The following is a 26,993-nucleotide window of genomic DNA, read 5'->3' on the forward strand; positions in this document are numbered from 1 at the left end:
ACTGACCAAGAAATGCCCTTTCAAAAAACGGGAAGCTTTGTTGGTATGTGTAGCACTGGCCAACGCACGATTTTTCTTGTGTATTCTTTTCATTTTTTAAGATCATAAGCTCCTTAGAGAATGTTTCTTGTTTTGATGAAATCAGGAATACACTGACCAAGAAATGCCCTTTCAACAAATGGGAAGCTTTCTTGGTATGTGTAGCACTTATGGGGTATGGACAGAGTCTTGGCTTTGTCATTCACAGAATACTAGATTTAAGGCATCTTAAAAATATCCAACTCTGAATAGTCTTATGTAAATTAGGCTATTAAATATATTTTCCTATTATCTGCTTTAACATTTGATTCAATTTCTCTTTTCCAAAAGTGCCAAAAAGTGGACTTCAGTGTACATCATGTTTATGTATTCATTTGCATTTTTAACCTAATTTGTGCATTGTATTAATATTTTCCATCATCAAAAGAAGTGCATTGCAGTCAATTAATGGATTAACAGTGTAGAGCATTGAAATCATACAATCAGGTGTTGTGGCTTACAGATTTGACTAACAAATGCCCTTTTGAAAACCGGGAAGCGTTGGTGGTATAGTGGTGAGCATAAGCTCCTTTGAGAATTTTTTTTGTTTTGAAAGAATTAGGAATACACTGACCAAGAAATGCCCTTTCAAAAAATGGGAAGCTTTGTTGGTATGTGTAGCACTGGCCAACGCACGATTTTTCTTGTGTATTCTTTTCATTTTTTAAGATCATAAGCTCCTTAGAGAATGTTTCTTGTTTTGATGAAATCAGGAATACACTGACCAAGAAATGCCCTTTCAACAAATGGGAAGCTTTCTCGGTATGTGTAGCACTTATGGGGTATGGACAGAGTCTTGGCTTTGTCATTCACAGAATACTAGATTTAAGGCATCTGAAAAATATCCAACTCTGAATAGTCTTATGTAAATTAGGCTATTAAATATATTTTCCTATTATCTGCTTTAACATTTGATTCAAATTCTCTTTTCCAAAAGTGCCAAAAAGTGGACTTCAGTGTACATCATGTTTATTTATTCATTTGCATTTTGAACCTAATTTGTGCATTGTATTAATATTTTCCATCATCAAAAGAAGTGCATTGCAGTCAATTAATGGATTAACAGTGTAGAGCATTGAAATCATACAATCAGGTGTTGTGGCTTACAGATTTGGCTAACAAATGCCCTTTTGAATACCGGGAAGCGTTGGTGGTATAGTGGTGAGCATAGCTGCCTTCCAAGCAGTTGACCCGGGTTCGATTCCCGGCCAACACATAGTTTGTATTCAATTTTTAAGATCATAAACTCCTTAGAGAATTATTCTTGTTTTGAAGGAATTAGGAATACACTGACCAAGAAATGCCCTTTCAAAAAACGGGAAGCTTTGTTGGTATGTGTAGCACTGGCCAACGCATGATTTTTCTTGTGTATTCTTTTCATTTTTTAAGATCATAAGCTCCTTAGAGAATGTTTCTTGTTTTGAAGAAATCAGGAATACACTGACCAAGAAATGCCCTTTCAACAAATGGGAAGCTTTCTTGGTATGTGTAGCACTTATGGGATATGGACAGAGTCATGGCTTTGTCATTCAGAGACTACTAGATTTATGACATCTTAAAAATATCCAGCTCTGAATAGTCTTATGTAAATTAGGCTATAAAATATATTTTCCTATTATCTGCTTTAGCATGTGATTCAAATTCTCTTTTCCAAAAGTGCCAAAAAGTGGACTTCAGTGTACATCATGTTTATTTATTCATTTGCATTTTTAACCTAATTTGTGCATTGTATTAATATTTATCATCATCAAAAGAAGTGCATTGCAGTCAATTAATGGATTAACAGTGTAGAGCATTGAAATCATACAATCAGGCGTTGTGGCTTACAGATTTGACTAACAAATGCCCTTTTGAAAACCGGGAAGCATTGGTGGTATAGTGGTGAGCATAGCTGCCTTCCAAGCATGACCCGGGTTCGATTCCCGGCCAACGCATAGTTTGTGTTCAATTTTTAAGATCATAAACTCCTTAGAGAATTATTCTTGTTTTGAAGGAATTCGGAATACACTGACCAAGAAATGCCCTTTCTAAAAACGGGAAGCTTTGTTGGTATGTGTAGCACTGGCCAACGCATGATTTTTCTTGTGTATTCTTTTCATTTTTTAAGATCATAAGCTCCTTAGAGAATGTTTCTTGTTTTGAAGAAATCAGGAATACACTGACCAAGAAATGCCCTTTCAACAAATGGGAAGCTTTCTTGGTATGTGTAGCACTTATGGGATATGGACAGAGTCATGGCTTTGTCATTCAGAGACTACTAGATTTATGACATCTTAAAAATATCCAGCTCTGAATAGTCTTATGTAAATTAGGCTATAAAATATATTTTCCTATTATCTGCTTTAGCATGTGATTCAAATTCTCTTTTCCAAAAGTGCCAAAAAGTGGACTTCAGTGTACATCATGTTTATTTATTCATTTGCATTTTTAACCTAATTTGTGCATTGTATTAATATTTATCATCATCAAAAGAAGTGCATTGCAGTCAATTAATGGATTAACAGTGTAGAGCATTGAAATCATACAATCAGGCATTGTGGCTTACAGATTTGACTAACAAATGCCCTTTTGAAAACCGGGAAGCATTGGTGGTATAGTGGTGAGCATAGCTGCCTTCCAAGCATGACCCGGGTTCGATTCCCGGCCAACGCATAGTTTGTGTTCAATTTTTAAGATCATAAACTCCTTAGAGAATTATTCTTGTTTTGAAGGAATTCGGAATACACTGACCAAGAAATGCCCTTTCTAAAAACGGGAAGCTTTGTTGGTATGTGTAGCACTGGCCAACGCATGATTTTTCTTGTGTATTCTTTTCATTTTTTAAGATCATAAGCTCCTTAGAGAATGTTTCTTGTTTTGAAGAAATCAGGAATACACTGACCAAGAAATGCCCTTTCAACAAATGGGAAGCTTTCTTGGTATGTGTAGCACTTATGGGGTATGGACAGAGTCTTGGCTTTGTCATTCACAGAATACTAGATTTAAGGCATCTTAAAAATATCCAACTCTGAATAGTCTTATGTAAATTAGGCTATTAAATATATTTTCCTATTATCTGCTTTAACATTTGATTCAAATTCTCTTTTCCAAAAGTGCCAAAAAGTGGACTTCAGTGTACATCATGTTTATGTATTCATTTGCATTTTTAACCTAATTTGTGCATTGTATTAATATTTTCCATCATCAAAAGATGTGCATTGCAGTCAATTAATGGATTAACAGTGTAGAGCATTGAAATCATACAATCAGGTGTTGTGGCTTACAGATTTGACTAACAAATGCCCTTTTGAAAACCGGGAAGCGTTGGTGGTATAGTGGTGAGCATAAGCTCCTTTGAGAATTTTTTTTGTTTTGAAGGAATTAGGAATACACTGACCAAGAAATGCCCTTTCAAAAAATGGGAAGCTTTGTTGGTATGTGTAGCACTGGCCAACGCACGATTTTTCTTGTGTATTCTTTTCATTTTTTAAGATCATAAGCTCCTTAGAGAATGTTTCTTGTTTTGATGAAATCAGGAATACACTGACCAAGAAATGCCCTTTCAACAAATGGGAAGCTTTCTCGGTATGTGTAGCACTTATGGGGTATGGACAGAGTCTTGGCTTTGTCATTCACAGAATACTAGATTTAAGGCATCTGAAAAATATCCAAATCTGAATAGTCTTATGTAAATTAGGCTATTAAATATATTTTCCTATTATCTGCTTTAACATTTGATTCAAATTCTCTTTTCCAAAAGTGCCAAAAAGTGGACTTCAGTGTACATCATGTTTATTTATTCATTTGCATTTTGAACCTAATTTGTGCATTGTATTAATATTTTCCATCATCAAAAGAAGTGCATTGCAGTCAATTAATGGATTAACAGTGTAGAGCATTGAAATCATACAATCAGGTGTTGTGGCTTACAGATTTGACTAACAAATGCCCTTTTGAATACCGGGAAGCGTTGGTGGTATAGTGGTGAGCATAGCTGCCTTCCAAGCAGTTGACCCGGGTTCGATTCCCGGCCAACACATAGTTTGTATTCAATTTTTAAGATCATAAACTCCTTAGAGAATTATTCTTGTTTTGAAGGAATTAGGAATACACTGACCAAGAAATGCCCTTTCAAAAAACGGGAAGCTTTGTTGGTATGTGTAGCACTGGCCAACGCATGATTTTTCTTGTGTATTCTTTTCATTTTTTAAGATCATAAGCTCCTTAGAGAATGTTTCTTGTTTTGAAGAAATCAGGAATACACTGACCAAGAAATGCCCTTTCAACAAATGGGAAGCTTTCTTGGTATGTGTAGCACTTATGGGATATGGACAGAGTCATGGCTTTGTCATTCAGAGACTACTAGATTTATGACATCTTAAAAATATCCAGCTCTGAATAGTCTTATGTAAATTAGGCTATAAAATATATTTTCCTATTATCTGCTTTAGCATGTGATTCAAATTCTCTTTTCCAAAAGTGCCAAAAAGTGGACTTCAGTGTACATCATGTTTATTTATTCATTTGCATTTTTAACCTAATTTGTGCATTGTATTAATATTTATCATCATCAAAAGAAGTGCATTGCAGTCAATTAATGGATTAACAGTGTAGAGCATTGAAATCATACAATCAGGCGTTGTGGCTTACAGATTTGACTAACAAATGCCCTTTTGAAAACCGGGAAGCATTGGTGGTATAGTGGTGAGCATAGCTGCCTTCCAAGCATGACCCGGGTTCGATTCCCGGCCAACGCATAGTTTGTGTTCAATTTTTAAGATCATAAACTCCTTAGAGAATTATTCTTGTTTTGAAGGAATTCGGAATACACTGACCAAGAAATGCCCTTTCTAAAAACGGGAAGCTTTGTTGGTATGTGTAGCACTGGCCAACGCATGATTTTTCTTGTGTATTCTTTTCATTTTTTAAGATCATAAGCTCCTTAGAGAATGTTTCTTGTTTTGAAGAAATCAGGAATACACTGACCAAGAAATGCCCTTTCAACAAATGGGAAGCTTTCTTGGTATGTGTAGCACTTATGGGATATGGACAGAGTCATGGCTTTGTCATTCAGAGACTACTAGATTTATGACATCTTAAAAATATCCAGCTCTGAATAGTCTTATGTAAATTAGGCTATAAAATATATTTTCCTATTATCTGCTTTAGCATGTGATTCAAATTCTCTTTTCCAAAAGTGCCAAAAAGTGGACTTCAGTGTACATCATGTTTATTTATTCATTTGCATTTTTAACCTAATTTGTGCATTGTATTAATATTTATCATCATCAAAAGAAGTGCATTGCAGTCAATTAATGGATTAACAGTGTAGAGCATTGAAATCATACAATCAGGCATTGTGGCTTACAGATTTGACTAACAAATGCCCTTTTGAAAACCGGGAAGCATTGGTGGTATAGTGGTGAGCATAGCTGCCTTCCAAGCATGACCCGGGTTCGATTCCCGGCCAACGCATAGTTTGTGTTCAATTTTTAAGATCATAAACTCCTTAGAGAATTATTCTTGTTTTGAAGGAATTCGGAATACACTGACCAAGAAATGCCCTTTCTAAAAACGGGAAGCTTTGTTGGTATGTGTAGCACTGGCCAACGCATGATTTTTCTTGTGTATTCTTTTCATTTTTTAAGATCATAAGCTCCTTAGAGAATGTTTCTTGTTTTGAAGAAATCAGGAATACACTGACCAAGAAATGCCCTTTCAACAAATGGGAAGCTTTCTTGGTATGTGTAGCACTTATGGGGTATGGACAGAGTCTTGGCTTTGTCATTCACAGAATACTAGATTTAAGGCATCTTAAAAATATCCAACTCTGAATAGTCTTATGTAAATTAGGCTATTAAATATATTTTCCTATTATCTGCTTTAACATTTGATTCAAATTCTCTTTTCCAAAAGTGCCAAAAAGTGGACTTCAGTGTACATCATGTTTATGTATTCATTTGCATTTTTAACCTAATTTGTGCATTGTATTAATATTTTCCATCATCAAAAGATGTGCATTGCAGTCAATTAATGGATTAACAGTGTAGAGCATTGAAATCATACAATCAGGTGTTGTGGCTTACAGATTTGACTAACAAATGCCCTTTTGAAAACCGGGAAGCATTGGTGGTATAGTGGTGAGCATAAGCTCCTTTGAGAATTTTTTTTGTTTTGAAGGAATTAGGAATACACTGACCAAGAAATGCCCTTTCAAAAAATGGGAAGCTTTGTTGGTATGTGTAGCACTGGCCAACGCACGATTTTTCTTGTGTATTCTTTTCATTTTTTAAGATCATAAGCTCCTTAGAGAATGTTTCTTGTTTTGATGAAATCAGGAATACACTGACCAAGAAATGCCCTTTCAACAAATGGGAAGCTTTCTCGGTATGTGTAGCACTTATGGGGTATGGACAGAGTCTTGGCTTTGTCATTCACAGAATACTAGATTTAAGGCATCTGAAAAATATCCAAATCTGAATAGTCTTATGTAAATTAGGCTATTAAATATATTTTCCTATTATCTGCTTTAACATTTGATTCAAATTCTCTTTTCCAAAAGTGCCAAAAAGTGGACTTCAGTGTACATCATGTTTATTTATTCATTTGCATTTTGAACCTAATTTGTGCATTGTATTAATATTTTCCATCATCAAAAGAAGTGCATTGCAGTCAATTAATGGATTAACAGTGTAGAGCATTGAAATCATACAATCAGGTGTTGTGGCTTACAGATTTGACTAACAAATGCCCTTTTGAATACCGGGAAGCGTTGGTGGTATAGTGGTGAGCATAGCTGCCTTCCAAGCAGTTGACCCGGGTTCGATTCCCGGCCAACACATAGTTTGTATTCAATTTTTAAGATCATAAACTCCTTAGAGAATTATTCTTGTTTTGAAGGAATTAGGAATACACTGACCAAGAAATGCCCTTTCAAAAAACGGGAAGCTTTGTTGGTATGTGTAGCACTGGCCAACGCATGATTTTTCTTGTGTATTCTTTTCATTTTTTAAGATCATAAGCTCCTTAGAGAATGTTTCTTGTTTTGAAGAAATCAGGAATACACTGACCAAGAAATGCCCTTTCAACAAATGGGAAGCTTTCTTGGTATGTGTAGCACTTATGGGATATGGACAGAGTCATGGCTTTGTCATTCAGAGACTACTAGATTTATGACATCTTAAAAATATCCAGCTCTGAATAGTCTTATGTAAATTAGGCTATAAAATATATTTTCCTATTATCTGCTTTAGCATGTGATTCAAATTCTCTTTTCCAAAAGTGCCAAAAAGTGGACTTCAGTGTACATCATGTTTATTTATTCATTTGCATTTTTAACCTAATTTGTGCATTGTATTAATATTTATCATCATCAAAAGAAGTGCATTGCAGTCAATTAATGGATTAACAGTGTAGAGCATTGAAATCATACAATCAGGCGTTGTGGCTTACAGATTTGACTAACAAATGCCCTTTTGAAAACCGGGAAGCATTGGTGGTATAGTGGTGAGCATAGCTGCCTTCCAAGCATGACCCGGGTTCGATTCCCGGCCAACGCATAGTTTGTGTTCAATTTTTAAGATCATAAACTCCTTAGAGAATTATTCTTGTTTTGAAGGAATTCGGAATACACTGACCAAGAAATGCCCTTTCTAAAAACGGGAAGCTTTGTTGGTATGTGTAGCACTGGCCAACGCATGATTTTTCTTGTGTATTCTTTTCATTTTTTAAGATCATAAGCTCCTTAGAGAATGTTTCTTGTTTTGAAGAAATCAGGAATACACTGACCAAGAAATGCCCTTTCAACAAATGGGAAGCTTTCTTGGTATGTGTAGCACTTATGGGATATGGACAGAGTCATGGCTTTGTCATTCAGAGACTACTAGATTTATGACATCTTAAAAATATCCAGCTCTGAATAGTCTTATGTAAATTAGGCTATAAAATATATTTTCCTATTATCTGCTTTAGCATGTGATTCAAATTCTCTTTTCCAAAAGTGCCAAAAAGTGGACTTCAGTGTACATCATGTTTATTTATTCATTTGCATTTTTAACCTAATTTGTGCATTGTATTAATATTTATCATCATCAAAAGAAGTGCATTGCAGTCAATTAATGGATTAACAGTGTAGAGCATTGAAATCATACAATCAGGCATTGTGGCTTACAGATTTGACTAACAAATGCCCTTTTGAAAACCGGGAAGCATTGGTGGTATAGTGGTGAGCATAGCTGCCTTCCAAGCATGACCCGGGTTCGATTCCCGGCCAACGCATAGTTTGTGTTCAATTTTTAAGATCATAAACTCCTTAGAGAATTATTCTTGTTTTGAAGGAATTCGGAATACACTGACCAAGAAATGCCCTTTCTAAAAACGGGAAGCTTTGTTGGTATGTGTAGCACTGGCCAACGCATGATTTTTCTTGTGTATTCTTTTCATTTTTTAAGATCATAAGCTCCTTAGAGAATGTTTCTTGTTTTGAAGAAATCAGGAATACACTGACCAAGAAATGCCCTTTCAACAAATGGGAAGCTTTCTTGGTATGTGTAGCACTTATGGGGTATGGACAGAGTCTTGGCTTTGTCATTCACAGAATACTAGATTTAAGGCATCTTAAAAATATCCAACTCTGAATAGTCTTATGTAAATTAGGCTATTAAATATATTTTCCTATTATCTGCTTTAACATTTGATTCAAATTCTCTTTTCCAAAAGTGCCAAAAAGTGGACTTCAGTGTACATCATGTTTATGTATTCATTTGCATTTTTAACCTAATTTGTGCATTGTATTAATATTTTCCATCATCAAAAGATGTGCATTGCAGTCAATTAATGGATTAACAGTGTAGAGCATTGAAATCATACAATCAGGTGTTGTGGCTTACAGATTTGACTAACAAATGCCCTTTTGAAAACCGGGAAGCGTTGGTGGTATAGTGGTGAGCATAAGCTCCTTTGAGAATTTTTTTTGTTTTGAAGGAATTAGGAATACACTGACCAAGAAATGCCCTTTCAAAAAATGGGAAGCTTTGTTGGTATGTGTAGCACTGGCCAACGCACGATTTTTCTTGTGTATTCTTTTCATTTTTTAAGATCATAAGCTCCTTAGAGAATGTTTCTTGTTTTGATGAAATCAGGAATACACTGACCAAGAAATGCCCTTTCAACAAATGGGAAGCTTTCTCGGTATGTGTAGCACTTATGGGGTATGGACAGAGTCTTGGCTTTGTCATTCACAGAATACTAGATTTAAGGCATCTGAAAAATATCCAAATCTGAATAGTCTTATGTAAATTAGGCTATTAAATATATTTTCCTATTATCTGCTTTAACATTTGATTCAAATTCTCTTTTCCAAAAGTGCCAAAAAGTGGACTTCAGTGTACATCATGTTTATTTATTCATTTGCATTTTGAACCTAATTTGTGCATTGTATTAATATTTTCCATCATCAAAAGAAGTGCATTGCAGTCAATTAATGGATTAACAGTGTAGAGCATTGAAATCATACAATCAGGTGTTGTGGCTTACAGATTTGACTAACAAATGCCCTTTTGAATACCGGGAAGCATTGGTGGTATAGTGGTGAGCATAGCTGCCTTCCAAGCAGTTGACCCGGGTTCGATTCCCGGCCAACACATAGTTTGTATTCAATTTTTAAGATCATAAACTCCTTAGAGAATTATTCTTGTTTTGAAGGAATTAGGAATACACTGACCAAGAAATGCCCTTTCAAAAAACGGGAAGCTTTGTTGGTATGTGTAGCACTGGCCAACGCATGATTTTTCTTGTGTATTCTTTTCATTTTTTAAGATCATAAGCTCCTTAGAGAATGTTTCTTGTTTTGAAGAAATCAGGAATACACTGACCAAGAAATGCCCTTTCAACAAATGGGAAGCTTTCTTGGTATGTGTAGCACTTATGGGATATGGACAGAGTCATGGCTCTGTCATTCAGAGACTACTAGATTTATGACATCTTAAAAATATCCAGCTCTGAATAGTCTTATGTAAATTAGGCTATAAAATATATTTTCCTATTATCTGCTTTAGCATGTGATTCAAATTCTCTTTTCCAAAAGTGCCAAAAAGTGGACTTCAGTGTACATCATGTTTATTTATTCATTTGCATTTTTAACCTAATTTGTGCATTGTATTAATATTTATCATCATCAAAAGAAGTGCATTGCAGTCAATTAATGGATTAACAGTGTAGAGCATTGAAATCATACAATCAGGCGTTGTGGCTTACAGATTTGACTAACAAATGCCCTTTTGAAAACCGGGAAGCATTGGTGGTATAGTGGTGAGCATAGCTGCCTTCCAAGCATGACCCGGGTTCGATTCCCGGCCAACGCATAGTTTGTGTTCAATTTTTAAGATCATAAACTCCTTAGAGAATTATTCTTGTTTTGAAGGAATTCGGAATACACTGACCAAGAAATGCCCTTTCTAAAAACGGGAAGCTTTGTTGGTATGTGTAGCACTGGCCAACGCATGATTTTTCTTGTGTATTCTTTTCATTTTTTAAGATCATAAGCTCCTTAGAGAATGTTTCTTGTTTTGAAGAAATCAGGAATACACTGACCAAGAAATGCCCTTTCAACAAATGGGAAGCTTTCTTGGTATGTGTAGCACTTATGGGATATGGACAGAGTCATGGCTTTGTCATTCAGAGACTACTAGATTTATGACATCTTAAAAATATCCAGCTCTGAATAGTCTTATGTAAATTAGGCTATAAAATATATTTTCCTATTATCTGCTTTAGCATGTGATTCAAATTCTCTTTTCCAAAAGTGCCAAAAAGTGGACTTCAGTGTACATCATGTTTATTTATTCATTTGCATTTTTAACCTAATTTGTGCATTGTATTAATATTTATCATCATCAAAAGAAGTGCATTGCAGTCAATTAATGGATTAACAGTGTAGAGCATTGAAATCATACAATCAGGCATTGTGGCTTACAGATTTGACTAACAAATGCCCTTTTGAAAACCGGGAAGCATTGGTGGTATAGTTGTGAGCATAGCTGCCTTCCAAGCATGACCCGGGTTCGATTCCCGGCCAACGCATAGTTTGTGTTCAATTTTTAAGATCATAAACTCCTTAGAGAATTATTCTTGTTTTGAAGGAATTCGGAATACACTGACCAAGAAATGCCCTTTCTAAAAACGGGAAGCTTTGTTGGTATGTGTAGCACTGGCCAACGCATGATTTTTCTTGTGTATTCTTTTCATTTTTTAAGATCATAAGCTCCTTAGAGAATGTTTCTTGTTTTGAAGAAATCAGGAATACACTGACCAAGAAATGCCCTTTCAACAAATGGGAAGCTTTCTTGGTATGTGTAGCACTTATGGGGTATGGACAGAGTCTTGGCTTTGTCATTCACAGAATACTAGATTTAAGGCATCTTAAAAATATCCAACTCTGAATAGTCTTATGTAAATTAGGCTATTAAATATATTTTCCTATTATCTGCTTTAACATTTGATTCAAATTCTCTTTTCCAAAAGTGCCAAAAAGTGGACTTCAGTGTACATCATGTTTATGTATTCATTTGCATTTTTAACCTTATTTGTGCATTGTATTAATATTTTCCATCATCAAAAGATGTGCATTGCAGTCAATTAATGGATTAACAGTGTAGAGCATTGAAATCATACAATCAGGTGTTGTGGCTTACAGATTTGACTAACAAATGCCCTTTTGAAAACCGGGAAGCGTTGGTGGTATAGTGGTGAGCATAAGCTCCTTTGAGAATTTTTTTTGTTTTGAAGGAATTAGGAATACACTGACCAAGAAATGCCCTTTCAAAAAATGGGAAGCTTTGTTGGTATGTGTAGCACTGGCCAACGCACGATTTTTCTTGTGTATTCTTTTCATTTTTTAAGATCATAAGCTCCTTAGAGAATGTTTCTTGTTTTGATGAAATCAGGAATACACTGACCAAGAAATGCCCTTTCAACAAATGGGAAGCTTTCTCGGTATGTGTAGCACTTATGGGGTATGGACAGAGTCTTGGCTTTGTCATTCACAGAATACTAGATTTAAGGCATCTGAAAAATATCCAACTCTGAATAGTCTTATGTAAATTAGGCTATTAAATATATTTTCCTATTATCTGCTTTAACATTTGATTCAAATTCTCTTTTCCAAAAGTGCCAAAAAGTGGACTTCAGTGTACATCATGTTTATTTATTCATTTGCATTTTGAACCTAATTTGTGCATTGTATTAATATTTTCCATCATCAAAAGAAGTGCATTGCAGTCAATTAATGGATTAACAGTGTAGAGCATTGAAATCATACAATCAGGTGTTGTGGCTTACAGATTTGACTAACAAATGCCCTTTTGAATACCGGGAAGCGTTGGTGGTATAGTGGTGAGCATAGCTGCCTTCCAAGCAGTTGACCCGGGTTCGATTCCCGGCCAACACATAGTTTGTATTCAATTTTTAAGATCATAAACTCCTTAGAGAATTATTCTTGTTTTGAAGGAATTAGGAATACACTGACCAAGAAATGCCCTTTCAAAAAACGGGAAGCTTTGTTGGTATGTGTAGCACTGGCCAACGCATGATTTTTCTTGTGTATTCTTTTCATTTTTTAAGATCATAAGCTCCTTAGAGAATGTTTCTTGTTTTGAAGAAATCAGGAATACACTGACCAAGAAATGCCCTTTCAACAAATGGGAAGCTTTCTTGGTATGTGTAGCACTTATGGGATATGGACAGAGTCATGGCTTTGTCATTCAGAGACTACTAGATTTATGACATCTTAAAAATATCCAGCTCTGAATAGTCTTATGTAAATTAGGCTATAAAATATATTTTCCTATTATCTGCTTTAGCATGTGATTCAAATTCTCTTTTCCAAAAGTGCCAAAAAGTGGACTTCAGTGTACATCATGTTTATTTATTCATTTGCATTTTTAACCTAATTTGTGCATTGTATTAATATTTATCATCATCAAAAGAAGTGCATTGCAGTCAATTAATGGATTAACAGTGTAGAGCATTGAAATCATACAATCAGGCGTTGTGGCTTACAGATTTGACTAACAAATGCCCTTTTGAAAACCGGGAAGCATTGGTGGTATAGTGGTGAGCATAGCTGCCTTCCAAGCATGACCCGGGTTCGATTCCCGGCCAACGCATAGTTTGTGTTCAATTTTTAAGATCATAAACTCCTTAGAGAATTATTCTTGTTTTGAAGGAATTCGGAATACACTGACCAAGAAATGCCCTTTCTAAAAACGGGAAGCTTTGTTGGTATGTGTAGCACTGGCCAACGCATGATTTTTCTTGTGTATTCTTTTCATTTTTTAAGATCATAAGCTCCTTAGAGAATGTTTCTTGTTTTGAAGAAATCAGGAATACACTGACCAAGAAATGCCCTTTCAACAAATGGGAAGCTTTCTTGGTATGTGTAGCACTTATGGGATATGGACAGAGTCATGGCTTTGTCATTCAGAGACTACTAGATTTATGACATCTTAAAAATATCCAGCTCTGAATAGTCTTATGTAAATTAGGCTATAAAATATATTTTCCTATTATCTGCTTTAGCATGTGATTCAAATTCTCTTTTCCAAAAGTGCCAAAAAGTGGACTTCAGTGTACATCATGTTTATTTATTCATTTGCATTTTTAACCTAATTTGTGCATTGTATTAATATTTATCATCATCAAAAGAAGTGCATTGCAGTCAATTAATGGATTAACAGTGTAGAGCATTGAAATCATACAATCAGGCATTGTGGCTTACAGATTTGACTAACAAATGCCCTTTTGAAAACCGGGAAGCATTGGTGGTATAGTGGTGAGCATAGCTGCCTTCCAAGCATGACCCGGGTTCGATTCCCGGCCAACGCATAGTTTGTGTTCAATTTTTAAGATCATAAACTCCTTAGAGAATTATTCTTGTTTTGAAGGAATTCGGAATACACTGACCAAGAAATGCCCTTTCTAAAAACGGGAAGCTTTGTTGGTATGTGTAGCACTGGCCAACGCATGATTTTTCTTGTGTATTCTTTTCATTTTTTAAGATCATAAGCTCCTTAGAGAATGTTTCTTGTTTTGAAGAAATCAGGAATACACTGACCAAGAAATGCCCTTTCAACAAATGGGAAGCTTTCTTGGTATGTGTAGCACTTATGGGGTATGGACAGAGTCTTGGCTTTGTCATTCACAGAATACTAGATTTAAGGCATCTTAAAAATATCCAACTCTGAATAGTCTTATGTAAATTAGGCTATTAAATATATTTTCCTATTATCTGCTTTAACATTTGATTCAAATTCTCTTTTCCAAAAGTGCCAAAAAGTGGACTTCAGTGTACATCATGTTTATGTATTCATTTGCATTTTTAACCTAATTTGTGCATTGTATTAATATTTTCCATCATCAAAAGATGTGCATTGCAGTCAATTAATGGATTAACAGTGTAGAGCATTGAAATCATACAATCAGGTGTTGTGGCTTACAGATTTGACTAACAAATGCCCTTTTGAAAACCGGGAAGCGTTGGTGGTATAGTGGTGAGCATAAGCTCCTTTGAGAATTTCTTTTGTTTTGAAGGAATTAGGAATACACTGACCAAGAAATGCCCTTTCAAAAAATGGGAAGCTTTGTTGGTATGTGTAGCACTGGCCAACGCACGATTTTTCTTGTGTATTCTTTTCATTTTTTAAGATCATAAGCTCCTTAGAGAATGTTTCTTGTTTTGATGAAATCAGGAATACACTGACCAAGAAATGCCCTTTCAACAAATGGGAAGCTTTCTCGGTATGTGTAGCACTTATGGGGTATGGACAGAGTCTTGGCTTTGTCATTCACAGAATACTAGATTTAAGGCATCTGAAAAATATCCAACTCTGAATAGTCTTATGTAAATTAGGCTATTAAATATATTTTCCTATTATCTGCTTTAACATTTGATTCAAATTCTCTTTTCCAAAAGTGCCAAAAAGTGGACTTCAGTGTACATCATGTTTATTTATTCATTTGCATTTTGAACCTAATTTGTGCATTGTATTAATATTTTCCATCATCAAAAGAAGTGCATTGCAGTCAATTAATGGATTAACAGTGTAGAGCATTGAAATCATACAATCAGGTGTTGTGGCTTACAGATTTGACTAACAAATGCCCTTTTGAATACCGGGAAGCGTTGGTGGTATAGTGGTGAGCATAGATGCCTTCCAAGCAGTTGACCCGGGTTCGATTCCCGGCCAACGCATAGTTTGTGTTCAATTTTTAAGATCATAAACTCCTTAGAGAATTATTCTTGTTTTGAAGGAATTAGGAATACACTGACCTAGAAATGCCCTTTCAAAAAACGGGAAGCTTTGTTGGTATGTGTAGCACTGGCCAACGCATGATTTTTCTTGTGGATTCTTTTCATTTTTTAAGATCATAAGCTCCTTAGAGAATGTTTCTTGTTTTGAAGAAATCAGGAATACACTGACCAAGAAATGCCCTTTCAACAAATGGGAAGCTTTCTTGGTATGTGTAGCACTTATGGGATATGGACAGAGTCATGGCTTTGTCATTCAGAGACTACTAGATTTATGACATCTTAAAAATATCCAGCTCTGAATAGTCTTATGTAAATTAGGCTATAAAATATATTTTCCTATTATCTGCTTTAGCATGTGATTCAAATTCTCTTTTCCAAAAGTGCCAAAAAGTGGACTTCAGTGTACATCATGTTTATTTATTCATTTGCATTTTTAACCTAATTTGTGCATTGTATTAATATTTATCATCATCAAAAGAAGTGCATTGCAGTCAATTAATGGATTAACAGTGTAGAGCATTGAAATCATACAATCAGGCGTTGTGGCTTACAGATTTGACTAACAAATGCCCTTTTGAAAACCGGGAAGCATTGGTGGTATAGTGGTGAGCATAGCTGCCTTCCAAGCATGACCCGGGTTCGATTCCCGGCCAACGCATAGTTTGTGTTCAATTTTTAAGATCATAAACTCCTTAGAGAATTATTCTTGTTTTGAAGGAATTCGGAATACACTGACCAAGAAATGCCCTTTCTAAAAACGGGAAGCTTTGTTGGTATGTGTAGCACTGGCCAACGCATGATTTTTCTTGTGTATTCTTTTCATTTTTTAAGATCATAAGCTCCTTAGAGAATGTTTCTTGTTTTGAAGAAATCAGGAATACACTGACCAAGAAATGCCCTTTCAACAAATGGGAAGCTTTCTTGGTATGTGTAGCACTTATGGGATATGGACAGAGTCATGGCTTTGTCATTCAGAGACTACTAGATTTATGACATCTTAAAAATATCCAGCTCTGAATAGTCTTATGTAAATTAGGCTATAAAATATATTTTCCTATTATCTGCTTTAGCATGTGATTCAAATTCTCTTTTCCAAAAGTGCCAAAAAGTGGACTTCAGTGTACATCATGTTTATTTATTCATTTGCATTTTTAACCTAATTTGTGCATTGTATTAATATTTATCATCATCAAAAGAAGTGCATTGCAGTCAATTAATGGATTAACAGTGTAGAGCATTGAAATCATACAATCAGGCATTGTGGCTTACAGATTTGACTAACAAATGCCCTTTTGAAAACCGGGAAGCATTGGTGGTATAGTGGTGAGCATAGCTGCCTTCCAAGCATGACCCGGGTTCGATTCCCGGCCAACGCATAGTTTGTGTTCAATTTTTAAGATCATAAACTCCTTAGAGAATTATTCTTGTTTTGAAGGAATTCGGAATACACTGACCAAGAAATGCCCTTTCTAAAAACGGGAAGCTTTGTTGGTATGTGTAGCACTGGCCAACGCATGATTTTTCTTGTGTATTCTTTTCATTTTTTAAGATCATAAGCTCCTTAGAGAATGTTTCTTGTTTTGAAGAAATCAGGAATACACTGACCAAGAAATGCCCTTTCAACAAATGGGAAGCTTTCTTGGTATGTGTAGCACTTATGGGGTATGGACAGAGTCTTGGCTTTGTCATTCACAGAATACTAGATTTAAGGCATCTTAAAAATATCCAACTCTGAATAGTCTTATGTAAATTAGGCTATTAGATATATTTTCCTATTATCTGCTTTAACATTTGATTCAAATTCTCTTTTCCAAAAGTGCCAAAAAGTGGACTTCAGTGTACATCATGTTTATGTATTCATTTGCATTTTTAACCTAATTTGTGCATTGTATTAATATTTTCCATCATCAAAAGATGTGCATTGCAGTCAATTAATGGATTAACAGTGTAGAGCATTGAAATCATACAATCAGGTGTTGTGGCTTACAGATTTGACTAACAAATGCCCTTTTGAAAACCGGGAAGCGTTGGTGGTATAGTGGTGAGCATAAGCTCCTTTGAGAATTTTTTTTGTTTTGAAGGAATTAGGAATACACTGACCAAGAAATGCCCTTTCAAAAAATGGGAAGCTTTGTTGGTATGTGTAGCACTGGCCAACGCACGATTTTTCTTGTGTATTCTTTTCATTTTTTAAGATCATAAGCTCCTTAGAGAATGTTTCTTGTTTTGATGAAATCAGGAATACACTGACCAAGAAATGCCCTTTCAACAAATGGGAAGCTTTCTCGGTATGTGTAGCACTTATGGGGTATGGACAGAGTCTTGGCTTTGTCATTCACAGAATACTAGATTTAAGGCATCTGAAAAATATCCAACTCTGAATAGTCTTATGTAAATTAGGCTATTAAATATATTTTCCTATTATCTGCTTTAACATTTGATTCAAATTCTCTTTTCCAAAAGTGCCAAAAAGTGGACTTCAGTGTACATCATGTTTATTTATTCATTTGCATTTTGAACCTAATTTGTGCATTGTATTAATATTTTCCATCATCAAAAGAAGTGCATTGCAGTCAATTAATGGATTAACAGTGTAGAGCATTGAAATCATACAATCAGGTGTTGTGGCTTACAGATTTGACTAACAAATGCCCTTTTGAATACCGGGAAGCGTTGGTGGTATAGTGGTGAGCATAGCTGCCTTCCAAGCAGTTGACCCGGGTTCGATTCCCGGCCAACACATAGTTTGTATTCAATTTTTAAGATCATAAACTCCTTAGAGAATTATTCTTGTTTTGAAGGAATTAGGAATACACTGACCAAGAAATGCCCTTTCAAAAAACGGGAAGCTTTGTTGGTATGTGTAGCACTGGCCAACGCATGATTTTTCTTGTGTATTCTTTTCATTTTTTAAGATCATAAGCTCCTTAGAGAATGTTTCTTGTTTTGAAGAAATCAGGAATACACTGACCAAGAAATGCCCTTTCAACAAATGGGAAGCTTTCTTGGTATGTGTAGCACTTATGGGATATGGACAGAGTCATGGCTTTGTCATTCAGAGACTACTAGATTTATGACATCTTAAAAATATCCAGCTCTGAATAGTCTTATGTAAATTAGGCTATAAAATATATTTTCCTATTATCTGCTTTAGCATGTGATTCAAATTCTCTTTTCCAAAAGTGCCAAAAAGTGGACTTCAGTGTACATCATGTTTATTTATTCATTTGCATTTTTAACCTAATTTGTGCATTGTATTAATATTTATCATCATCAAAAGAAGTGCATTGCAGTCAATTAATGGATTAACAGTGTAGAGCATTGAAATCATACAATCAGGCGTTGTGGCTTACAGATTTGACTAACAAATGCCCTTTTGAAAACCGGGAAGCATTGGTGGTATAGTGGTGAGCATAGCTGCCTTCCAAGCATGACCCGGGTTCGATTCCCGGCCAACGCATAGTTTGTGTTCAATTTTTAAGATCATAAACTCCTTAGAGAATTATTCTTGTTTTGAAGGAATTCGGAATACACTGACCAAGAAATGCCCTTTCTAAAAACGGGAAGCTTTGTTGGTATGTGTAGCACTGGCCAACGCATGATTTTTCTTGTGTATTCTTTTCATTTTTTAAGATCATAAGCTCCTTAGAGAATGTTTCTTGTTTTGAAGAAATCAGGAATACACTGACCAAGAAATGCCCTTTCAACAAATGGGAAGCTTTCTTGGTATGTGTAGCACTTATGGGATATGGACAGAGTCATGGCTTTGTCATTCAGAGACTACTAGATTTATGACATCTTAAAAATATCCAGCTCTGAATAGTCTTATGTAAATTAGGCTATAAAATATATTTTCCTATTATCTGCTTTAGCATGTGATTCAAATTCTCTTTTCCAAAAGTGCCAAAAAGTGGACTTCAGTGTACATCATGTTTATTTATTCATTTGCATTTTTAACCTAATTTGTGCATTGTATTAATATTTATCATCATCAAAAGAAGTGCATTGCAGTCAATTAATGGATTAACAGTGTAGAGCATTGAAATCATACAATCAGGCATTGTGGCTTACAGATTTGACTAACAAATGCCCTTTTGAAAACCGGGAAGCATTGGTGGTATAGTGGTGAGCATAGCTGCCTTCCAAGCATGACCCGGGTTCGATTCCCGGCCAACGCATAGTTTGTGTTCAATTTTTAAGATCATAAACTCCTTAGAGAATTATTCTTGTTTTGAAGGAATTCGGAATACACTGACCAAGAAATGCCCTTTCTAAAAACGGGAAGCTTTGTTGGTATGTGTAGCACTGGCCAACGCATGATTTTTCTTGTGTATTCTTTTCATTTTTTAAGATCATAAGCTCCTTAGAGAATGTTTCTTGTTTTGAAGAAATCAGGAATACACTGACCAAGAAATGCCCTTTCAACAAATGGGAAGCTTTCTTGGTATGTGTAGCACTTATGGGGTATGGACAGAGTCTTGGCTTTGTCATTCACAGAATACTAGATTTAAGGCATCTTAAAAATATCCAACTCTGAATAGTCTTATGTAAATTAGGCTATTAAATATATTTTCCTATTATCTGCTTTAACATTTGATTCAAATTCTCTTTTCCAAAAGTGCCAAAAAGTGGACTTCAGTGTACATCATGTTTATGTATTAATTTGCATTTTTAACCTAATTTGTGCATTGTATTAATATTTTCCATCATCAAAAGATGTGCATTGCAGTCAATTAATGGATTAACAGTGTAGAGCATTGAAATCATACAATCAGGTGTTGTGGCTTACAGATTTGACTAACAAATGCCCTTTTGAAAACCGGGAAGCGTTGGTGGTATAGTGGTGAGCATAAGCTCCTTTGAGAATTTTTTTTGTTTTGAAGGAATTAGGAATACACTGACCAAGAAATGCCCTTTCAAAAAATGGGAAGCTTTGTTGGTATGTGTAGCACTGGCCAACGCACGATTTTTCTTGTGTATTCTTTTCATTTTTTAAGATCATAAGCTCCTTAGAGAATGTTTCTTGTTTTGATGAAATCAGGAATACACTGACCAAGAAATGCCCTTTCAACAAATGGGAAGCTTTCTCGGTATGTGTAGCACTTATGGGGTATGGACAGAGTCTTGGCTTTGTCATTCACAGAATACTAGATTTAAGGCATCTGAAAAATATCCAACTCTGAATAGTCTTATGTAAATTAGGCTATTAAATATATTTTCCTATTATCTGCTTTAACATTTGATTCAAATTCTCTTTTCCAAAAGTGCCAAAAAGTGGACTTCAGTGTACATCATGTTTATTTATTCATTTGCATTTTGAACCTAATTTGTGCATTGTATTAATATTTTCCATCATCAAAAGAAGTGCATTGCAGTCAATTAATGGATTAACAGTGTAGAGCATTGAAATCATACAATCAGGTGTTGTGGCTTACAGATTTGACTAACAAATGCCCTTTTGAATACCGGGAAGCGTTGGTGGTATAGTGGTGAGCATAGCTGCCTTCCAAGCAGTTGACCCGGGTTCGATTCCCGGCCAACACATAGTTTGTATTCAATTTTTAAGATCATAAACTCCTTAGAGAATTATTCTTGTTTTGAAGGAATTAGGAATACACTGACCAAGAAATGCCCTTTCAAAAAACGGGAAGCTTTGTTGGTATGTGTAGCACTGGCCAACGCATGATTTTTCTTGTGTATTCTTTTCATTTTTTAAGATCATAAGCTCCTTAGAGAATGTTTCTTGTTTTGAAGAAATCAGGAATACACTGACCAAGAAATGCCCTTTCAACAAATGGGAAGCTTTCTTGGTATGTGTAGCACTTATGGGATATGGACAGAGTCATGGCTTTGTCATTCAGAGACTACTAGATTTATGACATCTTAAAAATATCCAGCTCTGAATAGTCTTATGTAAATTAGGCTATAAAATATATTTTCCTATTATCTGCTTTAGCATGTGATTCAAATTCTCTTTTCCAAAAGTGCCAAAAAGTGGACTTCAGTGTACATCATGTTTATTTATTCATTTGCATTTTTAACCTAATTTGTGCATTGTATTAATATTTATCATCATCAAAAGAAGTGCATTGCAGTCAATTAATGGATTAACAGTGTAGAGCATTGAAATCATACAATCAGGCGTTGTGGCTTACAGATTTGACTAACAAATGCCCTTTTGAAAACCGGGAAGCATTGGTGGTATAGTGGTGAGCATAGCTGCCTTCCAAGCATGACCCGGGTTCGATTCCCGGCCAACGCATAGTTTGTGTTCAATTTTTAAGATCATAAACTCCTTAGAGAATTATTCTTGTTTTGAAGGAATTCGGAATACACTGACCAAGAAATGCCCTTTCTAAAAACGGGAAGCTTTGTTGGTATGTGTAGCACTGGCCAACGCATGATTTTTCTTGTGTATTCTTTTCATTTTTTAAGATCATAAGCTCCTTAGAGAATGTTTCTTGTTTTGAAGAAATCAGGAATACACTGACCAAGAAATGCCCTTTCAACAAATGGGAAGCTTTCTTGGTATGTGTAGCACTTATGGGATATGGACAGAGTCATGGCTTTGTCATTCAGAGACTACTAGATTTATGACATCTTAAAAATATCCAGCTCTGAATAGTCTTATGTAAATTAGGCTATAAAATATATTTTCCTATTATCTGCTTTAGCATGTGATTCAAATTCTCTTTTCCAAAAGTGCCAAAAAGTGGACTTCAGTGTACATCATGTTTATTTATTCATTTGCATTTTTAACCTAATTTGTGCATTGTATTAATATTTATCATCATCAAAAGAAGTGCATTGCAGTCAATTAATGGATTAACAGTGTAGAGCATTGAAATCATACAATCAGGCATTGTGGCTTACAGATTTGACTAACAAATGCCCTTTTGAAAACCGGGAAGCATTGGTGGTATAGTGGTGAGCATAGCTGCCTTCCAAGCATGACCCGAGTTCGATTCCCGGCCAACGCATAGTTTGTGTTCAATTTTTAAGATCATAAACTCCTTAGAGAATTATTCTTGTTTTGAAGGAATTCGGAATACACTGACCAAGAAATGCCCTTTCTAAAAACGGGAAGCTTTGTTGGTATGTGTAGCACTGGCCAACGCATGATTTTTCTTGTGTATTCTTTTCATTTTTTAAGATCATAAGCTCCTTAGAGAATGTTTCTTGTTTTGAAGAAATCAGGAATACACTGACCAAGAAATGCCCTTTCAACAAATGGGAAGCTTTCTTGGTATGTGTAGCACTTATGGGGTATGGACAGAGTCTTGGCTTTGTCATTCACAGAATACTAGATTTAAGGCATCTTAAAAATATCCAACTCTGAATAGTCTTATGTAAATTAGGCTATTAAATATATTTTCCTATTATCTGCTTTAACATTTGATTCAAATTCTCTTTTCCAAAAGTGCCAAAAAGTGGACTTCAGTGTACATCATGTTTATGTATTCATTTGCATTTTTAACCTAATTTGTGCATTGTATTAATATTTTCCATCATCAAAAGATGTGCATTGCAGTCAATTAATGGATTAACAGTGTAGAGCATTGAAATCATACAATCAGGTGTTGTGGCTTACAGATTTGACTAACAAATGCCCTTTTGAAAACCGGGAAGCGTTGGTGGTATAGTGGTGAGCATAAGCTCCTTTGAGAATTTTTTTTGTTTTGAAGGAATTAGGAATACACTGACCAAGAAATGCCCTTTCAAAAAATGGGAAGCTTTGTTGGTATGTGTAGCACTGGCCAACGCACGATTTTTCTTGTGTATTCTTTTCATTTTTTAAGATCATAAGCTCCTTAGAGAATGTTTCTTGTTTTGATGAAATCAGGAATACACTGACCAAGAAATGCCCTTTCAACAAATGGGAAGCTTTCTCGGTATGTGTAGCACTTATGGGGTATGGACAGAGTCTTGGCTTTGTCATTCACAGAATACTAGATTTAAGGCATCTGAAAAATATACAACTCTGAATAGTCTTATGTAAATTAGGCTATAAAATATATTTTCCTATTATCTGCTTTAGCATGTGATTCAAATTCTCTTTTCCAAAAGTGCCAAAAAGTGGACTTCAGTGTACATCATGTTTATTTATTCATTTGCATTTTTAACCTAATTTGTGCATTGTATTAATATTTATCATCATCAAAAGAAGTGCATTGCAGTCAATTAATGGATTAACAGTGTAGAGCATTGAAATCATACAATCAGGCGTTGTGGCTTACAGATTTGACTAACAAATGCCCTTTTGAAAACCGGGAAGCATTGGTGGTATAGTGGTGAGCATAGCTGCCTTCCAAGCATGACCCGGGTTCGATTCCCGGCCAACGCATAGTTTGTGTTCAATTTTTAAGATCATAAACTCCTTAGAGAATTATTCTTGTTTTGAAGGAATTCGGAATACACTGACCAAGAAATGCCCTTTCTAAAAACGGGAAGCTTTGTTGGTATGTGTAGCACTGGCCAACGCATGATTTTTCTTGTGTATTCTTTTCATTTTTTAATATCATAAGCTCCTTAGAGAATGTTTCTTGTTTTGAAGAAATCAGGAATACACTGACCAAGAAATGCCCTTTCAACAAATGGGACGCTTTGTTGGTATGTGTAGCACTTATGGGATATGGACAGAGTCATGGCTTTGTCATTCAGAGAATACTAGATTTATGGCATCTTAAAAATGTCCAGCTCTGAATAGTCTTATGTAAATTAGGCTATTAAATATATTTTCCTATTATCTGCTTTAGCATGTGATTCAAATTCTCTTTTCCAAAAGTGCCAAAAAGTGGACTTCAGTGTACATCATGTTTATTTATTCATTTGCATTTTTAACCTAATTTGTGCATTGTATTAATATTTTCCATCATCAAAAGAAGTGCATTGCAGTCAATTAATGGATTAACAGTGTAGAGCATTGAAATCATACAATCAGGTGTTGTGGCTTACAGATTTGACTAACAAATGCCCTTTTGAAAACCAGGAAGCGTTGGTGGTATAGTGGTGAGCATAGCTGCCTTCCAAGCAGTTGACCCGGGTTCGATTCCCGGCCAACGCATAGTTTGTATTCAATTTTTAAGATCATAAACTCCTTAGAGAATTATTCTTGTTTTGAAGGAATTAGGAATACACTGACCTAGAAATGCCCTTTCAAAAAACGGGAAGCTTTGTTGGTATGTGTAGCACTTGCCAACGCATGATTTTTCTTGTGTATTCTTTTCATTTTTTAAGATCATAAGCTCCTTAGAGAATGTTTTTTGGTATGTGTAGCACTTATGGGGTATGGACAGAGTCTTGGCTTTGTCATTCACAGAATACTAGATTTAAGGCATCTTAAAAATATCCAACTCTGAATAGTCTTATGTAAATTAGGCTATTAAATATATTTTCCTATTATCTGCTTTAACATTTGATTCAAATTCTCTTTTCCAAAAGTGCCAAAAAGTGGACTTCAGTGTACATCATGTTTATGCATTCATTTGCATTTTTAACCTAATTTGTGCATTGTATTAATATTTTCCATCATCAAAAGAAGTGCATTGCAGTCAATTAATGGATTAACAGTGTAGAGCATTGAAATCATACAATCAGGTGTTGTGGCTTACAGATTTGACTAACAAATGCCCTTTTGAAAACCGGGAAGCGTTGGTGGTATAGTGGTGAGCATAAGCTCCTTTGAGAATTTTTTTTGTTTTGAAGGAATTAGGAATACACTGACCAAGAAATGCCCTTTCAAAAAACGGGAAGCTTTGTTGGTATGTGTAGCACTGGCCAACGCACGATTTTTCTTGTGTATTCTTTTCATTTTTTAAGATCATAAGCTCCTTAGAGAATGTTTCTTGTTTTGATGAAATCAGGAATACACTGACCAAGAAATGCCCTTTCAACAAATGGGAAGCTTTCTCGGTATGTGTAGCACTTATGGGGTATGGACAGAGTCTTGGCTTTGTCATTCACAGAATACTAGATTTAAGGCATCTGAAAAATATCCAACTCTGAATAGTCTTATGTAAATTAGGCTATTAAATATATTTTCCTATTATCTGCTTTAACATTTGATTCAAATTCTCTTTTCCAAAAGTGCCAAAAAGTGGACTTCAGTGTACATCATGTTTATTTATTCATTTGCATTTTTAACCTAATTTGTGCATTGTATTAATATTTTCCATCATCAAAAGAAGTGCATTGCAGTCAATTAATGGATTAACAGTGTAGAGCATTGAAATCATACAATCAGGTGTTGTGGCTTACAGATTTGACTAAAAATGCCCTTTTGAAAACCAGGAAGCGTTGGTGGTATAGTGGTGAGCATGGCTGCCTTCCAAGCAGTTGACCCGGGTTCGATTCCCGGCCAACGCATAGTTTGTATTCAATTTTTAAGATCATAAACTCCTTAGAGAATTATTCTTGTTTTGAAGGAATTAGGAATACACTGACCAAGAAATGCCCTTTCAAAAAATGGGAAGCTTTGTTGGTATGTGTAGCACTGGCCAACGCATGATTTTTCTTGTGTATTCTTTTCATTTTTTAAGATCATAAGCTCCTTAGAGAATGTTTCTTGTTTTGAAGAAATCAGGAATACACTGACCAAGAAATGCCCTTTCAACAAATGGGAAGCTTTCTTGGTATGTGTATACACAGAAGTGCATTTGCAGTCAATTACTGGATTAACAGTGTATTCTTTTCATTTTTTAAGATCATAAGCTCCATTGAGAATGTTTCTTGTTTTGAAGAAATCAGGAATACACTGTCCAAGAAATGCCCTTTCAACAAATGGGAAGATTTGTTGGTATGTGTAGCACTTATGGGATATGGGCAGAGTCATGTCTTTGTCATTCAGAGAATACTAGATTTAAGGCATCTTAAAAATATCCAGCTCTGAATAGTCTTATGTAAATTAGGCTATTAAATATATTTTCCTATTATCTGCTTTAGCATGTGATTCAAATTCTCTTTTCCAAAAGTGCCAAAAAGTGGACTTCAGTGGACATCATGTTTATTTATTCATTTACATTTTAAACCTATTTTGTGCATTGTATTAATATTTTCCATCATCAAAAGAAGTGCATTGCAGTCAATTACTGGATTAACAGTGTATTCTTTTCATTTTTTAAGATCATAAGCTCCTTAGAGAATGTTTCTTGTTTTGAAGAAATCAGGAATACACTGACCAAGAAATGCCCTTTCAACAAATGGGAAGCTTTGTTGGTATGTGTAGCTCTTATGGGATATGGACAGAGTCATGGCTTTGTCATTCAGAGAATACTAGATTTATGACATCTTAAAAATATCCAGCTCTGAATAGTCTTATGTAAATTAGGCTATTAAATATATTTTCCTATTATCTGCTTTAGCATGTGATTCAAATTCTCTTTTCCAAAAGTGCCAAAAAGTGGACTTCAGTGGACATCATGTTTATTTATTCATTTACATTTTAAACCTATTTTGTGCATTGTATTAATATTTTCCATCATCAAAAGAAGTGCATTGCAGTCAATTACTGGATTAACAGTGTATTCTTTTCATTTTTTAAGATCATAAGCTCCTTAGAGAATGTTTCTTGTTTTGAAGAAATCAGGAATACACTGACCAAGAAATGCCCTTTCAACAAATGGGACGCTTT

General features: G+C 35.1%; 8 non-coding genes across 8 annotated transcripts; all 8 read left to right on the plus strand.

Annotated features, from left to right (window-relative positions):
• The first annotated feature begins 1,222 nt into the window (after window positions 1–1,222).
• TRNAG-UCC (transfer RNA glycine (anticodon UCC)) lies at window positions 1,223–1,294 on the plus strand. Its single transcript has one exon. It is a non-coding gene; the product is annotated as a tRNA-Gly (tRNA).
• Window positions 1,295–4,024: 2,730 nt separating this feature from the next.
• TRNAG-UCC (transfer RNA glycine (anticodon UCC)) lies at window positions 4,025–4,096 on the plus strand. Its single transcript has one exon. It is a non-coding gene; the product is annotated as a tRNA-Gly (tRNA).
• A 2,730-nt stretch (window positions 4,097–6,826) lies between these two features.
• Window positions 6,827–6,898, plus strand: TRNAG-UCC (transfer RNA glycine (anticodon UCC)). The gene has a single exon. It is a non-coding gene; the product is annotated as a tRNA-Gly (tRNA).
• A 5,532-nt stretch (window positions 6,899–12,430) lies between these two features.
• TRNAG-UCC (transfer RNA glycine (anticodon UCC)) lies at window positions 12,431–12,502 on the plus strand. The gene has a single exon. It is a non-coding gene; the product is annotated as a tRNA-Gly (tRNA).
• A 5,532-nt stretch (window positions 12,503–18,034) lies between these two features.
• Window positions 18,035–18,106, plus strand: TRNAG-UCC (transfer RNA glycine (anticodon UCC)). The gene has a single exon. It is a non-coding gene; the product is annotated as a tRNA-Gly (tRNA).
• A 2,730-nt stretch (window positions 18,107–20,836) lies between these two features.
• Window positions 20,837–20,908, plus strand: TRNAG-UCC (transfer RNA glycine (anticodon UCC)). The gene has a single exon. It is a non-coding gene; the product is annotated as a tRNA-Gly (tRNA).
• A 3,448-nt stretch (window positions 20,909–24,356) lies between these two features.
• TRNAG-UCC (transfer RNA glycine (anticodon UCC)) lies at window positions 24,357–24,428 on the plus strand. Its single transcript has one exon. It is a non-coding gene; the product is annotated as a tRNA-Gly (tRNA).
• A 1,229-nt stretch (window positions 24,429–25,657) lies between these two features.
• TRNAG-UCC (transfer RNA glycine (anticodon UCC)) lies at window positions 25,658–25,729 on the plus strand. Its single transcript has one exon. It is a non-coding gene; the product is annotated as a tRNA-Gly (tRNA).
• The last annotated feature ends 1,264 nt before the right edge of the window (window positions 25,730–26,993 follow it).

The sequence above is a fragment of the Taudactylus pleione genome, unplaced genomic scaffold (genome assembly GCF_031769625.1).
Source record: "Taudactylus pleione unplaced genomic scaffold, aTauple2 ptg000467l, whole genome shotgun sequence".
NCBI classification, from domain to species: Eukaryota; Metazoa; Chordata; class Amphibia; order Anura; family Myobatrachidae; genus Taudactylus; species Taudactylus pleione.